Consider the following 16,328-nt stretch of genomic DNA (forward strand, 5'->3'; position numbering starts at 1 on the left):
CTTCACACCCCTGGATCCCATTAGAATCGACTGGGAAGTCCTTGTAAAGAAAAATGCCAACACCCAGGCCCTGCCCTCAGAGATTTTGATTTGATTGATCTGGAGTGAGGTCCAGCCTGGCAGCCATGCGTTTCAAGAGCTCCCCAAGTGATTCTAAGCAGCAGCCAGGGTGGGCTACCAGATGCCCCTCCAAGTCCTCTGGGTCACTCTTTGCAAGGATAGATGACTGCTCTCAGGGACTTCTGACAAAGGTGGTCTCGCCGATTCCTTGCTGCCCTGGATAAAACCTCAGAGGGTAAACAAACCCAGAATCTGCAGGTCATAGAGGTTATCTTCAACATGTGACCTACAATATACCCCATTTATTTATTCAGAGTGAACAAACATTTGCTGAGTGCCGGCCACACACCAGACAGGGGCACTGCTGGGAACGAAGGCGTGAGCATAAGCATCAGTTTTGGACCATGTGTTACCCTCTCCTCTGCCCCTTAGTATCCAGAAGCCGAGCCTTCTGTGATGAATTCCTGCTTCCTCTCAACTATGTTGACAATCAACATCGACACATCTACTTCTAAATCTTACAGTTCGTGCTCATCAATCAAGAGCTAATCTCCAACACACTCCTGAGGTTCCATGAAACTGGAAGGTGAGAAAACACCCACAGAGAGTATGAACACACCTCACGCTCCCTTAGCGACTTCATCTCCTGATTAAATTTCTAATATATTAGGGGCGCCTCAGTGGCCCAGTTGGTTAAGTGTCCAACTTTGGCTCAGGTCATGATCTCACAGTTTGTGAGTTTGAGCCCTGTGTGGGGCTCTGTGCTGACAGTTCGGAGCCTGGAGCCTGCTTCAGAAGATTCTGTGTCTCCCTCTCTCTCTGCTCCTCCCTCGCTCATGCTCAGTCCCTGTCTCAAAAATAAATAAAGCGTTAAGTTTCTAATGTATTAGCCTAAGGATCTAACCAATGGTAAATATTCAAGAAGCCCCAATAAAAGACTGGGCTCTACTCTCTCCTCCGCCCTTTAAAGGGCTAAAGGTTTACCATGCTGTCAGGAAAAGCACAATCATGAAACTCCCCAACCAGATTTCATAATTCTTGTGTATGCTTGCAACCTGAGGGAAAGGAAAGAAAATCCTGCTGCTGTAAACACACTCCTACCAGAGCCTAAAAGACGGAAGATCTAGGACCACAAGCGCAAATGGCCCTCATTAATCACGAGTCCCTCCGCCTCTGTGCTTCCGCTCTGCCTCCTGCCTGTTTTCACCATTGTTTCCTATTTGAGTAGGTCTGCGTGTCTTCCCCCCTAGACCACAGCTGATCCACGACCTGTGACTTATTTTCTGCTGTACCCCCACCCTCCAAAAGAGACTGCATCGGGTAATAATTCACACATATTGAGCTCTCACTATGTGCCTGCCACTGCCTTACATGCTTTTCATATATTACTTAATCTTCACCTCTGTGAGTTGAATACTTTCTCAACCGAGTACAGAGTTTTAAGCAACTTGCTCACATTTGTGCAGGACCCAGGAGTCAGAATTCTGATTCAAACCCAGGCCATCTACCTACTGATCCAACTCTTAGTCATTACTATACAATACTGGGTCTTAGACCACAAACAAACAAACGAAAACAAAACAAAAAACAAAACCCCCCCAAAACAAAAAACAAACAAAAAAACAAAGAAAAAAACCCATACAGTTGCTTCCAAGGTTTTTATTCAGTAGGAGGCAGCTGTAGTAATTATTAGACACATGACCTTGAGAAAATTACTAAGCCTCTCTAAGCCTCAGTGTCCTCTTCTAGAAAATGAGAGTAACGCTGAGCTCATGCAGTTACATGATGATGAAATTAGATAATGCATATAAAGTGCTTAGCACAGTGCCAGGCATTCAGTAAATACTTTAAAGCTAGACGTGGCTGCTGCTATGGGTATGTGGCTTTCCATCATTAGGAGCATCTTGGGCTATTCCACAAGTGGAGTGGCACTGCCTCTCTACACCAGCAGTGGACAGTAGCCACTAACCTTTTTATAACTTTATTGAGATGTAAGTCACATCCTATACCATTCACCCATTTAAAGTATACCATTCCGTTGTTTTTAGTATATTCACAGGACTGTACGACCATGAGCACAATCAATTTTAAGACCAATTCTCTTTTAGAATCAACTTAGAACCAAATTTAGAATCAATTCTGGGGGGGGGGGGTTCATCCCCCAAAATGAAGCTCTGTAACCATTAGTAGTCACTCGCCATTTCTCCCAAACTCTCCCCCCACCATCCCCTGGCAGCCAATCTATTTTCTCTATATTATGGACATTTCATGTAAATGGACTCATGCAATATGTGGTCCTTTATGACTGACTTACTTCACTTAGTACAATGTTTTTGAGGTCCCCGCAGCCTCAGCATGTATCAATACTTCAAATAATATTCCACCATGGGGGTAGACCCCATCGTATTTATCCCTTCACTAATTGATGGGTATTGGGGTGGCTGCTACTTCTTGGCTATTATCAATAACGCTGCTAGGAACATGAGTGTACAAGTTTTTGTACAAGTTTCATTTATCTTAGGTATATACTTTCATTTATACTTGGGTATATACGGTCAAATTGCTGGGTCATATGGTAACTCTATATTTAACCTTTAGAGGAACTGCCAGACCATTTTCCAAAGTGAATAGTCACTCATCTTGCACTTGCCTTGAGGTGACTGGGAACAAAATCGCACAACCTCATGAAGCCTCGATTTCCTCATCAGCAAAGTGAGGGCATTGTCTACCAGAGGAGATATTGTAAGTACAGTGCCGTCTACTGACTGACACTCGTCAGGTGCTTAATAACCGGTAAGTACTCTGTTGCCCCTGGCAAATGGTTGGTTCCCTGCCTGTCCCTCCCTATTTTGGATTCAAACTGGAGTGCCCATAACCATGGAAGTCTTGAGTACAGCCTAATGAAGGTGTTAGGCGGAGAAAATCAGAGTACAAAGTCACATTACCTTCGTAGATCATTCATCCCGTCTCTAACATAAAGAAAATAAAGAAATAAATAAAGGATCGACTCTCCACTCAAGTGTGTGTATGTTCTCTTTGCTTCTGTAAACTGGACTTTTGCCCAGAATTCACAACAAGTAAAGAAGAAATCAATAATCCAAGTTTTATATGCTAATGTAATTTGGTGAAAAATGTACTACAATGGGCTCGGTTAAAACAACATTCTCTTGATTGCCAACATTTCTTACAGACTGCGTCTCCAGAAGGACCCACAAAAACAAGATTCAGCAAAACCGTTGTCCACGTGGGCCTAAGAAAAGCATTAGAAGTGTGAGTCCCAAGTCCCATCGTGCTGAAGGCCTGATTAGCATTTCTGTTTCCAGCAGAAAAGACTGACAGTCCATCAGTCCCAAATAACAATAAGATAGCTCTGCAAAAAGAAACTATTCAGTTCTTAGGGGGGTTAGTGTTTTTTCAGGGTAAAAAATATCCCTTGGGCAGATTCACTTCACTGCAGAAGCTGGTTTCAGAGTTACTCTGCAAAACCTGAGGGGAAGAAGGAAAAAAAAAAAAGCAAAGCAGAAAAAGTTGTGTGTGCAATATTTCACATTGTGAGGAATATTTTTGCTTTGGGGACAACAGGACATTTGGAGAGACCTCTCCTAGCATATGAGAAAATAGAAGAAATTGTATCATTAGCCGCAAAGATAGTTAATAGGACAGACTTGAAGATTCAATGCAAGGGGGGGCTGCCCCATTAATTGGTGGCTCCACGTGGGTGTGGAGGTCACACACAGGCTGAAGCCATTGTCCCAGGCTTGCTTCCGTGGCTTCCAGCTTCTGTGTCCCTCTGCAGTAATGCTAATTATGGGCTGAGAAAAATTAATCTTTTCTTTTTCTGAAGACATTAATCAAACCTACCAAAGAAGTACAAAGAAAAAACCCTTTCAGCTGGGGATTGCAATGAAAGATTTAAGAGAAAAAAACTATGTAGGATTTGCTTACTATTAACCATGTGAAGGTTAAGAGGAAACATGACAATTAAGTCAGTAGAAGCTACCTGGGATGTTCTTTATGTGCCTTATACACACACACACACACACACACACACACACACACACACACACACACAAACACACCATGTTAATTGAGTATCTGAGCACTCAGTTGTCACTGAGTAAAAATATGTGTCAGGTAAATACAGTGGCAGTTCCTGCACGTGGTATTACTGTTTTGAGACTGAATTCTATAGGGAGCAGGTGTGCCATAGAGCCCATCAGTTACTAAAGGACTAACTGATCTCATTAGGAGTCGATGCCTGAGAGGCTGAAACACTACCTGTGTGGTGGTGGGGGGTGGGGTGGAACACCTGATCTTAGGGCCAGAGAATAAGTACAGTGGCCTTATTGAATGAAATTGAGGCATGGTGGTAGGGGGAGGGGTGGATTTTTCTCCCCTGAAATATTGCAGCTCTGAATCAAGAGAAAACTTCAGTCTCTAAATCTAAAATATTCTAGGGGCCCCTGGGTGGCTCAATCAGTTAAGCATCTGACTCTTGGTTTCGGCTCAGGTCATGACCTCACAGTTCCTGAGTTTGAACCCCACATCAGGTTCTGCACTGATGGCATGGAGCCTGTTTGGGATTTCTCTCTGCCCCTCCCCAGATTGCTCTCTCGCTCTCTCTCTCTCTCTCTCAAAAAGTAAATAAACATTTTTTTTAAATCTTAGTAAAATACATCTAAAATATTCTCTGTGCTCTCTGGGGCTTTGTTTAGGTTGTTCCTTCTGCCCTACCCCACACTAGCCTACACATCCTATGGTCTTTGCACAAACACCACTTCCTGTAGCCTGAGTTTCCCAGCTTCTCAAAGCTGAGTTTTGTGACACCACCATGTACTTATCCAGCACCCTATAATCATGTCCTCATAGAAACTCTTTACTTCTTTATCTCCCCTGCTAGATTGTATGTTCCTAGAAGAAACAGAAGAGGCACATCTTATTCATGGGGTACCCTCAGGGTCAACACAACATGTATTTAAGGGGCTTAATACCTGTACTAACTTCACTGAAGTCTCTAGCTGAGTGGGAAAAACAGAACATCTGAACCCAGGAGTGGAATAAACCCTGAAATAGCCCACATACAAGGTAAACCAGGTCAAGTACTAGGGGTTGGAGGGGTTCTGGAGGGATGGTTATAGAGAAAAACATCTCAAGGACGAGATTTTTCCCCTTGCCAATTAATGTCTGTTGGAGCTTCCTTTTAAGAATCTGTGGCTCCTTCAAGAATGGATTCAAACTTAAGTGACCATCAACTTATTATAGACTACTATATGCAGATGGTATATACAAACTTAATTGTAGCCACAAATGAAAAACCAGTAATAGATATGCAAAGAATAAGGAGAAAGGAATCTGAGTATATCACTAAAGAAAACGAGCAAACCATGAAAGAGAGCAAGAGAAGAAAGGTTCAGAGAAAAACCATAGAAACAACCACAAAACAAGTAAAAAAATGGCAATAAATACATATCTATCAATATTTACTTTTAATGTAAGTGGACTAAATGCTCCAGTCAAAAGACACAGGGTGACAGAGTGGATAAAAAAACAAGACCCATCTATATGCTGCCTACAAGAGACTTATTTCAGACCTAAAGACACCAGCAGATTGAAAGTGAGGGGATGGAGAAACATTTATCACGCAAATGGATGTCAAAAGAAAGCTGGAGTAGCAATGCTTATACCAGACAAAATAGACTTTAAAACAAAGACTGTAACAAGAGACAAAGACATACACTATATAATCGTAAAGGGGACAATCCAACAAGAATACCTAACAATTGTAAATATTTATGCACCCAACATGAGTCCACCCAAATGCATAAAACAGTTAATAACAAACATAAAGGAACTAATCAATAGTAACACAATAATAGTAGGGAATTTTAATACCCCACTTACATCAATGGACAGATTATCCGAACAAAATTAATAAGGAAAGAGTGGCTTTGTGCTTTTTAAAAATTTTTTTAATGTTTATTTATTTTTGAGACAGAGAGAGACAGAGTATGAGCGGGGGAGGGGCAGAGCGAGAGGGAGACACAGAATCCGAAGCAGGCCCCAGGCTCCATGCTGTCAGCACAGAGTCCGATGCAGGGCTCAAACACACAGACCGTGAGATCATGACCTGAGCCTAAGTCAGAAGCTCAACCAACTGAGCCACCCAGGCGCCCCAGGAAAGAGTGGCTTTGAATGGCACACTGGACCATAGACTTAACAGATACAGTCAGAACATTCCATCCTAAAACAGCAGAATACGCATTCTTTTCGAGTGCACATGAAACATTCTCTACAATAGATCACATTTTAGGCCACAAAGCAAGTGTCAACAAATTCAAAAAGATCAAAGTCACATCATACATCTTTTCTGGCCATAATGCTGTGAAACTACAAATCAACCACAAGAAAAAACACAGAAAGAGCACAAATTTGTGAAGGCTAAATAACATGCTACTAAACAATGAATGGGTCAACCAAGAAATCAAGGAAGAAATAAAAAATTACATAGAAACAAATGAAAATGAAAACACAATGGTCCAAAATCCTTGGGATGCAGCAAAAGTGATTCTAAGAGGGAAGTTTATAGCAATATAGGCTTACTTCAAAAGCAAGAAAAATCTCAAATAAACAACCTAACCCTACACCTAAAGGAGCCAGAAAAAGAACAACAACAACAACAACAAACCCAAACCAGCAGAAGGAAGGAAGGAATTAATAAAGATTAATGCAGAAATAGATTATATAGGGGCGCCTGGGTGGCGCAGTCGGTTAAGCGTCCGACTTCAGCCAGGTCATGATCTCGCGGTCCGTGAGTTCGAACCCCGCATCAGGCTCTGGGCTGATGGCTCAGAGCCTGGAGCCTGTTTCCGATTCTGTGTCTCCCTCTCTTTCTGCCCCTCCCCCGTTCATGCTCTGTCTCTCTCTGTCCCGAAAATAAATAAACGTTGAAAAAAAAATTAAAAAAAAAAAAGAAATAGATTATATAGAAACTAAAAAAAATAATAGAACAGATCAATGAAATCAGGAGGTGGTTCTTTGAAAAAAATCAACAAAATTGATAACCCTCTAGCCAGCCTCATCAAGAAAAAAAGAGAAGGAGTACCTGGGTAGCTCAACCAGTTAGGTGTCTGACTTCAGCTCAGGTCATGATCTCATGCTTTGTGGGTTCAAGCCCCACATCAGGCTTTCTGCCATCAGCACAGAGCCTGCTTTGCTTTGGATCCTCTGTTTCCCTCTCTCTCTCTCTCTCTCTCTCTCTCTCTCTCTCTCTCTCTGTCCTTCCCCTGCTCACACACATGCTCTCCCACTCCCTCTCAAAAATAAATAAACATTGAAAAAGATTTTTTTAAAAGAAAAAAGAGAAAGGACTAAAGTAAATAAAGTCACAAATGAGAGAGGAGAAATAACAACAAACACCACAGAAATACAAACAACTGTCAGAGAATATTATGAAAAATTATATGCCAACAAATTAGACAAACTAAAAGAAATGGATAGATTCCCAGAAAAATACAACCTACCAAAACTGAAGCAAGAAGAAATAGAAAATTTGAACAGACTGATTACTGCAAGGAAAGTGAAAAACTCCCACCAAACAAAAGTCCAGGACCAGATGGCTTCACAGGGCCATCCTACCAAACGTTTCACAGGACAATCCTACCAAACGTTTAAAGGAGAGCTAATACCTATTCTTCTCAAACTTTTCAAAAAAAAAAAATAGAAGAGTAAGGAAAACTTCTAAACACATTCTTTGAGGCCAGTATTACCCTGACACCAAAACCAGATAAAGACGCCATGAGAAAAGAGAACTACAGGCCAGTATCTCTGATGAATATAGATGCAAAAACCCTCAACCAAATATTGGCAAACCAAATCCAACATTACATTAAAAAAACAATTCACCACAACCAAGTGAAATTTATTCCTGGGATGCAAGGATGGTACATTATTCACAAATCAATCCACATGATACATCACATCAATAAGAAAAAGGATAAAAACCATATGATCATTTCAGTAGATGCAGAAAAAGCATTTGACAAAGTACAACATCCATTCATGATAAAAACCCTCAGTAAAGTAGGTTTAGAGGGAACATACCTCAACATATGAAAAACCCACAGCAAACATGATCCTCAATGGGGAAAATTTGAGAGCTTTTCCCTTAAGGTCAGGAACAAGATGCCCAGTCACCACTTTTATTCAACATAGCACTGGAAGTCCTAGCCACAGCAATCAGACAACAACAAAAAGATAAAAGGCATCCAAATTGGTAAGGAAGAAGTAAAACTCACTATTTACAGATGACATGGTACTCTGTGTATAAAACCCTAAAGACTCCACCAAAAAAACTACTAACTGATGAAGTCAGTAAAATCACAGGATACAAAATCAATGTACAGAAATCATTTGTGTTTCTATATACTAATAATGAAGCAGCAGAAAGAGAAATTAAGAAAATAATCCCTCTTATAATTACACTAAAAATGATAAAATACCTAGGACTAAACTTAACCATAAAAGTGAAAGGCTTATACTCTGAAAACTATAGAACATTGATGAAAGAAACTGAAGAAGACACAAAGAAATGAGAAGCTATTCCATGCTCATGTATTAGAAGAATAAATATTGTTAAAATGTCTATACTACTCAAAAGCAATCTTCACATTTAATGCAATCTCTATCAAAATACCAATAGCATTTTTCACAGAACTGGAACAAACAATCCTAAAATTTTTATAAAACCACAAAAGATCCTGAATAGCCAAAGCAATCTTAAAAAAGAAAAACAAAACTGGAGGTATCACAATTCCAGACTTCAAGTTATATTACAATGCTGTAGTAATCAAAACAGTATATACTGGCACAAAAATAGACACATAGATCAATAGAACAGAATAGAGAGCCCAGAAATAAACCTGCGACTATATGGTCAATTAATCTTTGGCAAGGAGGAAAGAATATGCAATGGGAAAAAGACAGTCTCCTCAACAAACGGTGTTGGGAAAACTGGACAGCTACATGCAAACAAATGAAACTGGACCAGTCTCTTACACCATATAGACAAATAAATTTGAAATAGATTAAAGACCTAAATGTGAGACCTGAAACCACAAAAATCCTAGAGGAGAGCACAGGCAGAAATGTCTCTGACATCAGTCATAGCAATATGCTTCTAGATATGTCTCCTGAGGCAAGGGAAATAAAGGTAAAATTAAACTATTGGGACTAAATCAAACTAAAAACCTCCATGGCAAAGGAAACAACAAGACTAAAGGCAACATACAGAATGGGAGAAGATATTTACAAATGACATATCCAGTAAAGGGTTAGTGTCCAAAATATATAAAGAACCGATACAACTCTATGAGAACTGTGTGATGTATGGAATTGTTGAATCACTAGATTGTCTACCCAAAATTAATATAACACTGTATGTTAACTATACTTGAATTAAAATTTTAAAAAATAACTGATATAGTTCAACACCCACAAAACAAACAATCCAATTAAAAAATGGGCAGAAGACATGAACAGACATTTTTCCAAAGAAGACAGTACAGATGGCCAACAGACACATGAAAAGATGCTCCACATCACTCATCATCAGGGAAATGCAAATCAAAACCACAATGGGTTATCAGATTACACCTGTCAGAATGGCTAAAATCAACAACACAAAAAATAAATGTCGTAAGGATGTGGAGATAAAGGAAACTTCATGCACTGTTGGTGGGAATGCCAACTGGTGCAGCCACTGTGGAACAGAGTATGGAGTTTTTTCAAAAAGTTAAAAATAGAACTATCCTATAATCCAGTAATCATAGCACTGGATATTTACCCAAAAAATAGAAAACCACTAATTCAAAGGGATACAGGCACCCTTAGTTTATAGTAGCATTATTTTCAATAGCCACATAAAGAAGCAGCCCAAATGTCAATCAATAGATGAATAGATAGAGATGATGTGGTACATGTACACACACACACACACACACACACACACACACACACACACACACTGGAATATTACTCAGCCATAAAAAGAATGAAATTTTGCCATTTTTTTCATTGACATGGATAGAGCTAGATAGTATAATGCTAAGTGAAATAAACCAATCAGAGAAAGACAAATACCATATGATTTCACCCATATGTGGAATTTAAGAAACAACAAACAAGCAAAGGGGAAAAAATGAGAGAGAGAAAGAGAGAGCGAGGCAAACCAAGAAACAGACTCTTGAGAACAAATTGATGGTTACCAAAGGGGAGGTGGGGGGGGGGGGGTGGGTGAGATAGGTAATGGGGATGAAGGGGTACATTCACCATAATGAGCACCGGATGTTGTATGGAAGTGTAGAATCACTATATCGTACAGCTGAAACTAACATAACGCCGCATGTTAATTATACTGGAATTAAAATTAAAACTTAATAATAAAAAAAAAGAATCTGTGGTTCCTTCTTACTCTACCTTAGAGCAAAAAAGCCTCATGGCTGTTACCTTTAAAAAGTAAAAGCCCTTTTCAACTGTGAAGTGTTGTTATTAAATAGGAGCTTAGATCCTGAATACAGATTAAAAGAACAGAGGCAAATAGACCTGAGTTCAAATCCTGACTTTGCTTAATAACTCAGTGCCTCAGTTTGTTTTGTTGAAGTACTGTTGACATGTAATGTTACATTAGCTTCAGTGTGGTTCAGTTTTATCTTGCAAAATAGTGATGACAGTAATAGTTTCATTGCAGAGTTCTTGTAATGATTATATTAAGTAATGCAAGACATATTTGCCACTCCCTGCAGTGATATTTGTTGGTGATGGATGTGTGTGTACGAGGATGTGTTTCAGCAACATTTAAAGGTATGAAGTCCTAAATGCTTACTAAATTTGCTCCCGTTATGTCAAGCACTATAAACAAGCTATATTTCCCACCCTGGGGGAGGTCATAGTGTACGGACTTCAACTGACCCAGGACCAGCTGCAGCAGAGAGGCTGAGACGCTTGCCTGAGGCTCCCAGGTGACAGAAGTGGGACACAAATACGGGTCTAGTCATTCCCAGACGCTGCTCTTTCCAATGGCTTACATTTCAGGTGAAGGGGAAAGGGCATTTCTTCAGCTTCCATGCCCCCTCTGTAGAAGGTAAGTAAAAGAAAAAAATAGTACTACATCAGATAGTATCTGAGACCACTCAGGCTGCTCTGAGAAAATAGCATAGACTGGCTGGCTATCAGTAAGACATTTATCTCTCATGCTTCTGGAGACTGAAAAGTCCGAGATCAAGGCACCAGCAGACTGAGCATCTAACAAAGACCCACTTTCTGGTTCATAGACCCTTCTCTTCCCTGTGTCCTCATGTGGTAGAAGGAAAGAGGGATCTCTCTGGGATCTCTTTTGTAAGGGCACTAATGCCATTCGTGATGGCTTTACCCTCATGACCCAAACACCTTTCAAAGACCTCATTTCCTAATACCAGCTTGGGAGTTAGGATTTCAACATATGAATATTGAGAGGACCAAATATTCAGTCCATAGCAGATGGCAGACAGGGTGTTTCCTACTAAGCATGTAATGAGGTTTATTACAAAAAAGGCAAAAAATAAGTTCGAGTTTTATTTAACAGTGTTGCCTCATGGGTCACTCAGAGCTTAAAAACCTGGACCAGTAAAGACCAAGGAGCTATATTTCAGCAGTAGAAAGAAATGCAGACAGCCTTTCATTTTCACCCCTGCATTTCAATGACTCCTCTCTCAAAAAAAAAAAAAAAAAAAGAATTGCCTGTTGCAAAAACTCTTCCATACCCTGACAGGGAAAAATTTATGTGTAAAAGGAACAAAATCATTTATTAACATTCTACCTCCCACTTCAACCTGCCACCCACCCAAAGGACTAGATCCTGATAGCCAGAAAGTTCTCTGTTTAATGGGTAGAGTAGGGGTGTTCAGATATGGGTTAGGGGAAATAGATTACTCTGCATAGGAAAGAAAGAGCCACTCCCACGGCAAGCAGCTGCGCAGTATACACAGCTTGCAGGAGCCAGGCTGGGCAAAACTGACCCTGTCCTTTGGATATTGTGAATCAGTGTTCTGATCACTGAATGCTACTTTTAATCCCAGAGGTGCGGACAAAATGGCGGGCAGTTATTGTTTTTGTGCCTCCCTCCAATGATGCAAGCCTCTGGCCTACAGCAGAAGTGACTTCCAGGGGATTTAAAGGACAGGCTCCCTTCTCTCTCTCCTTTTATTTTTCTCTTTTTCCAATTTTTTGGAGCCAGACATCAAAGACTAAGATATTCAAAAGCAACTGTGTATATGGGGGAAATCAGAAAGTCACTGCACGTGCACAGGGAAAGATACAGCCTCAAAAAACACCTGAGAATATCCTAAGTTCACAGCTCAGGCTGGTCCTCAGCAGAGGCAGCCGACAACAATCAAACAAAAATTTAGCAAAAACAAAAACAGTAAACCCTAGGGAGGGGAGGAATCTGATTTTTAGAGTTAACACATTAGATTCCAAAAGACAAAACAACAACAAAAAAGGAAGAACTATGAAGAGGGACCTTGAGGGGGCACCTGGGTGGCTCAGTGTAGGTTAAGTCTCTGACTCTTAACTTCAGCTCAGGGCATGATCTCTTGGGTTCATGAGCTTGTAAGTTAGAGCCCCTCTTCGCTGCCAGTTTGGAGCCTGCTTGGGATTCTGTCTCTCCCTCTCTCTCTCTCTCTGCCCCTCCCTCATGTGTGCTCTCTCTAAATAAACAAACAAACTTAAAAAAAAAAAAAAAAGGAGGGACCTTGAGGAAAGTTCCCAACCTAACCCCCTCCAATACATACACATTGGGCATCTACTTTGTATTTGGCATTGATGAGCTGGGTACACACATGGTCCTCACTGCAAGTCACAATGTGCCATGAGCCACAAACTAGGCGTCATTGTTGTGTTTCATTTTTTTTACCTGTGGAAACAGGCTGAGGAGGTGAAGTGATTTCCTGAAGGTGAAACCGTGGCCTACACAGGCCATGGTGGAAATTAGTTTAGACAAAGTTCAGGCTTCTAGGGTAACAGAAGGCTGAGCACAGAGCTTAGCAGGAGTGGGAAAGGAGACCCGGGCACTGGAGGAGGAACAGGGAGGGAATGGGAGAAGTTCCTGAGAACTCTGTGCAGTTAGGATCACCCGGCATCTGGGGAACTTCTAAAGGCAGCAACGTGAGTTGGGAAAGCAGAGGAAGAGAGGAGCCTTCTGGAGAAAGAACAGTGCAGGAAGGAAGGCCAGGCCTCCATCAGGATTTTACCAAAGGCCAAATATGGGTGAGAGCGAGCCTGACTACAACCACAGTCTGCTGCCTTCGGTCCTCACTGTGCTGTATGCCTGCTGCTCCCCCTTAGTCAGGTGGGTCACTGAATCTCCTCGAGTTTTGCCATTTTCTCACCTGCAAAACGGGCACTATTTGCTTCACAGCAATGATGAATGAATCTCAATCTCATTGAAGGCGGCTTGAAAACTGCCCGGGTCTCAGAAACATGGCCTGTAGTGAAGCATTCCCAGTGGTTCCTCAACCACCATCTCTACTCTGATGCCTCTTCTAGGGACACGGTCTACATCTTGAGATTTGTTCCAACTCCAATTATTTCATAATCGTACCTAACCAGAAACTAATGTAATATGGTATTATAAGTTACACTTGAATTTAAAAAAAAAAAAAGAATTGTACTTGACCACATTTATTTCCTTTCCTAGACAAGAGAGATGCTGGGTAGAGAGGAGAGCTCTCACCCACACTGAAGATAATCCTTGTTCTAGTCCCAGGTGTGTGAAGTCATTGTCTCCTTTTGACTGAGTTTCCTTATCCTTAAATGAGAGGGTTGGGACCAAAGATCTCTAAGGTTCCAAAGGTGTGTGGTCGCTTGCAAGACTCCTCCTGAGGCTATCCTACCAGCCCAGTGTTCTAGCACTTTCTATTGCCCAATTAGCAGCATTTATCCAACTTTTTTTGTCAGGTATGTGCTTCTATTCCAGGCATTCTGAGCCAATTCTGCAAATCAGACTTCTTGGAAGACTCAAATGTTTTAACATTCTTCAAACATATGACATCAAACGTGCCATTTTCCCTTCATCCACCAACTTTGTACTTTTATCCAAAAAAAAAAAAGAAAAAAGAAAAAAGAAAAAGAAAAAGAAAGAAAAGAGGTACTGAGTCCATCTGGCATGATTTGCTTTGAATAAAAGCCCATCTGCTTATTATTTCTAATTTCATTGTCCTCTAGAATGTTTACAGAAGTTTCTTTCAATATTTATTGCACTGTGTTTCTAATTACTGATCCGGACCATCCAGGCAGACTTGGTGGGGTGCCGTGCTAGGATGTAGGTGTCTGTCTCAGTTTCATCTCCACAGTGCTTTACTCTGGGGGCACCGTGTGGCCCTTGGCCGTCATCATGCTGCCTGGGTGTAATGCTGCAGAGGCGGATTCTGACAATCAGCCCCTTTATCGCGAGTCTCCCCGGGGACTTCCAAAGCCTCCTCTGATGAATTTTTGCCTGCTTCGACACCATTATTGTCACAGAAAAGATGGAGATAATTACCTGGTTTATTATCCTGAGGCTGGCTTCATCTGGGGGCCCCATGATCACTGGAAGCCGAAGGCTCATCTCTGTCTTCACGAGTCCTGAATAGATGGGCAAAAGATTCACATTTCCCAAATTATGGTGTCTCTGAAAGGCAAGGGATGATCTCCGCAATGAAAACACTTCCAACTCGATCCTTTTAAAAATCCCCCCCCCAAAACCCCAAAATGCTGTTTTAAGTTAAGCTCTTTTTCTCCCCAAATGAGTTCCCATTTCTGATTTCCCCAGTTCTGTTTCGATGCTTTATTCTTCTCATCTCATGGTACTATCACCCCCACGACCAAGCAAATCCTGTTCCTCTCTTTGTAGCATCTTAATGCCGTCTCTGTCTCTTCCACTGTCTCTTCCAGTGTCTGCCCATATCACATTGACCCCATTCCTGCAGGGCCTCCTTCCTGTCTCCTAGCATCTCCCCAACCCCGCCCGCCGAGCACCTGAGTCCGGAATAACCGACATAAAATATGAATTGATTTCATCAGTCTCCAACTCAGCAATACTGTGTGAGCGCCCTTTGCCTTCAGGATGTCGTGCCCACACCTGCTGACCGGCAGGGTCTCCGCTGTTGGGCCTCCCACCGCCAGCTGGGCTTCCCACTGAACCCTCCTTCCGGCCACACAGGGGAGCTTGGGCTCTGCAGTCTCACCTCCCACCCACACACCGACTTCCCGGGCATGTGGAAAAGCTGAGAAAGAAAGACGGTATTTGAGGTGATTCTCAGTAAAGACATCTAGGAGTTAAAAGCAAATTCGACCTTATTTTTATATGTGCATATCATGATCCTCCATATTCTAACACTCCCCCCAGATCCTGGGAAAATATTTCCACCGTATTGTCCACTAAATAGGCCATGGTTCTCCCTCGGCCCTCAGGAATTCAGAGGAAATTCTATCCAAAAAAAAAAAAAAAAAAGGAAAGGAAAGAAAAGAGAAGACATGATACAGGAAAGGCAGCGAGTATGGGTTAAAAAGATGGGATCTGGAATCAAGTAGAACTGGATTCAAACCCCAACTCAGAGACCTACCAATGCTTGGCATTGGTTGAGCGCATCAGGTAACCTCCCTGACTGAGCCTGCCTCCTTACCTGCAAACAGGGTTAGTAATCACCTCGCAGGGCGTGAGAGCTAAAGTCAACGCACCTAGCCTCCCCCTCTGGGTTACATCACTCCACTGCCATCTCCAGCCTCGGTGGGTTCACTCCAAGGCTCCTCACATGGAGGGCTCACTCCACCAGCCCCTCACAGTCCTAACTAGGGCGAGAGGGCACAGCCAGAGTCCGGTACCCCGTCCGTGCTCTCGGCTCTTTCTTCACAGATCACAGCTCTGCATGTGCTCCTGCCGAGACTTCCCTGCATCTCCTCGAAAGGCAATGCCCCTTGTCATTCCTAGTGACCGGTTGTCAACCGGGGCTCCTAGAGAGTGAGCAGCATGGACTGTGGACTGTGACGGCAACCAACAGGCAGGAAGGAAGGGTCTAGGCAGGTTAACCTGAACCTGAGCTCCCAAGTCATGCTGCCTGGGGTCACCCCTGCCTTCGCTATTTCCCAGCTGGGTGATCGTGAGCATTTCGTTTCAACATTGTGTTTCCGTATCGGTACAACAAAGACAATAGGGCTGCGTGCTTCATGGGGTTGTTGTGAAGATTAGATTCCTTCAT

Source organism: Prionailurus viverrinus, chromosome F1 (assembly GCF_022837055.1).
Source record: "Prionailurus viverrinus isolate Anna chromosome F1, UM_Priviv_1.0, whole genome shotgun sequence".
Lineage (NCBI taxonomy): Eukaryota > Metazoa > Chordata > Mammalia > Carnivora > Felidae > Prionailurus > Prionailurus viverrinus.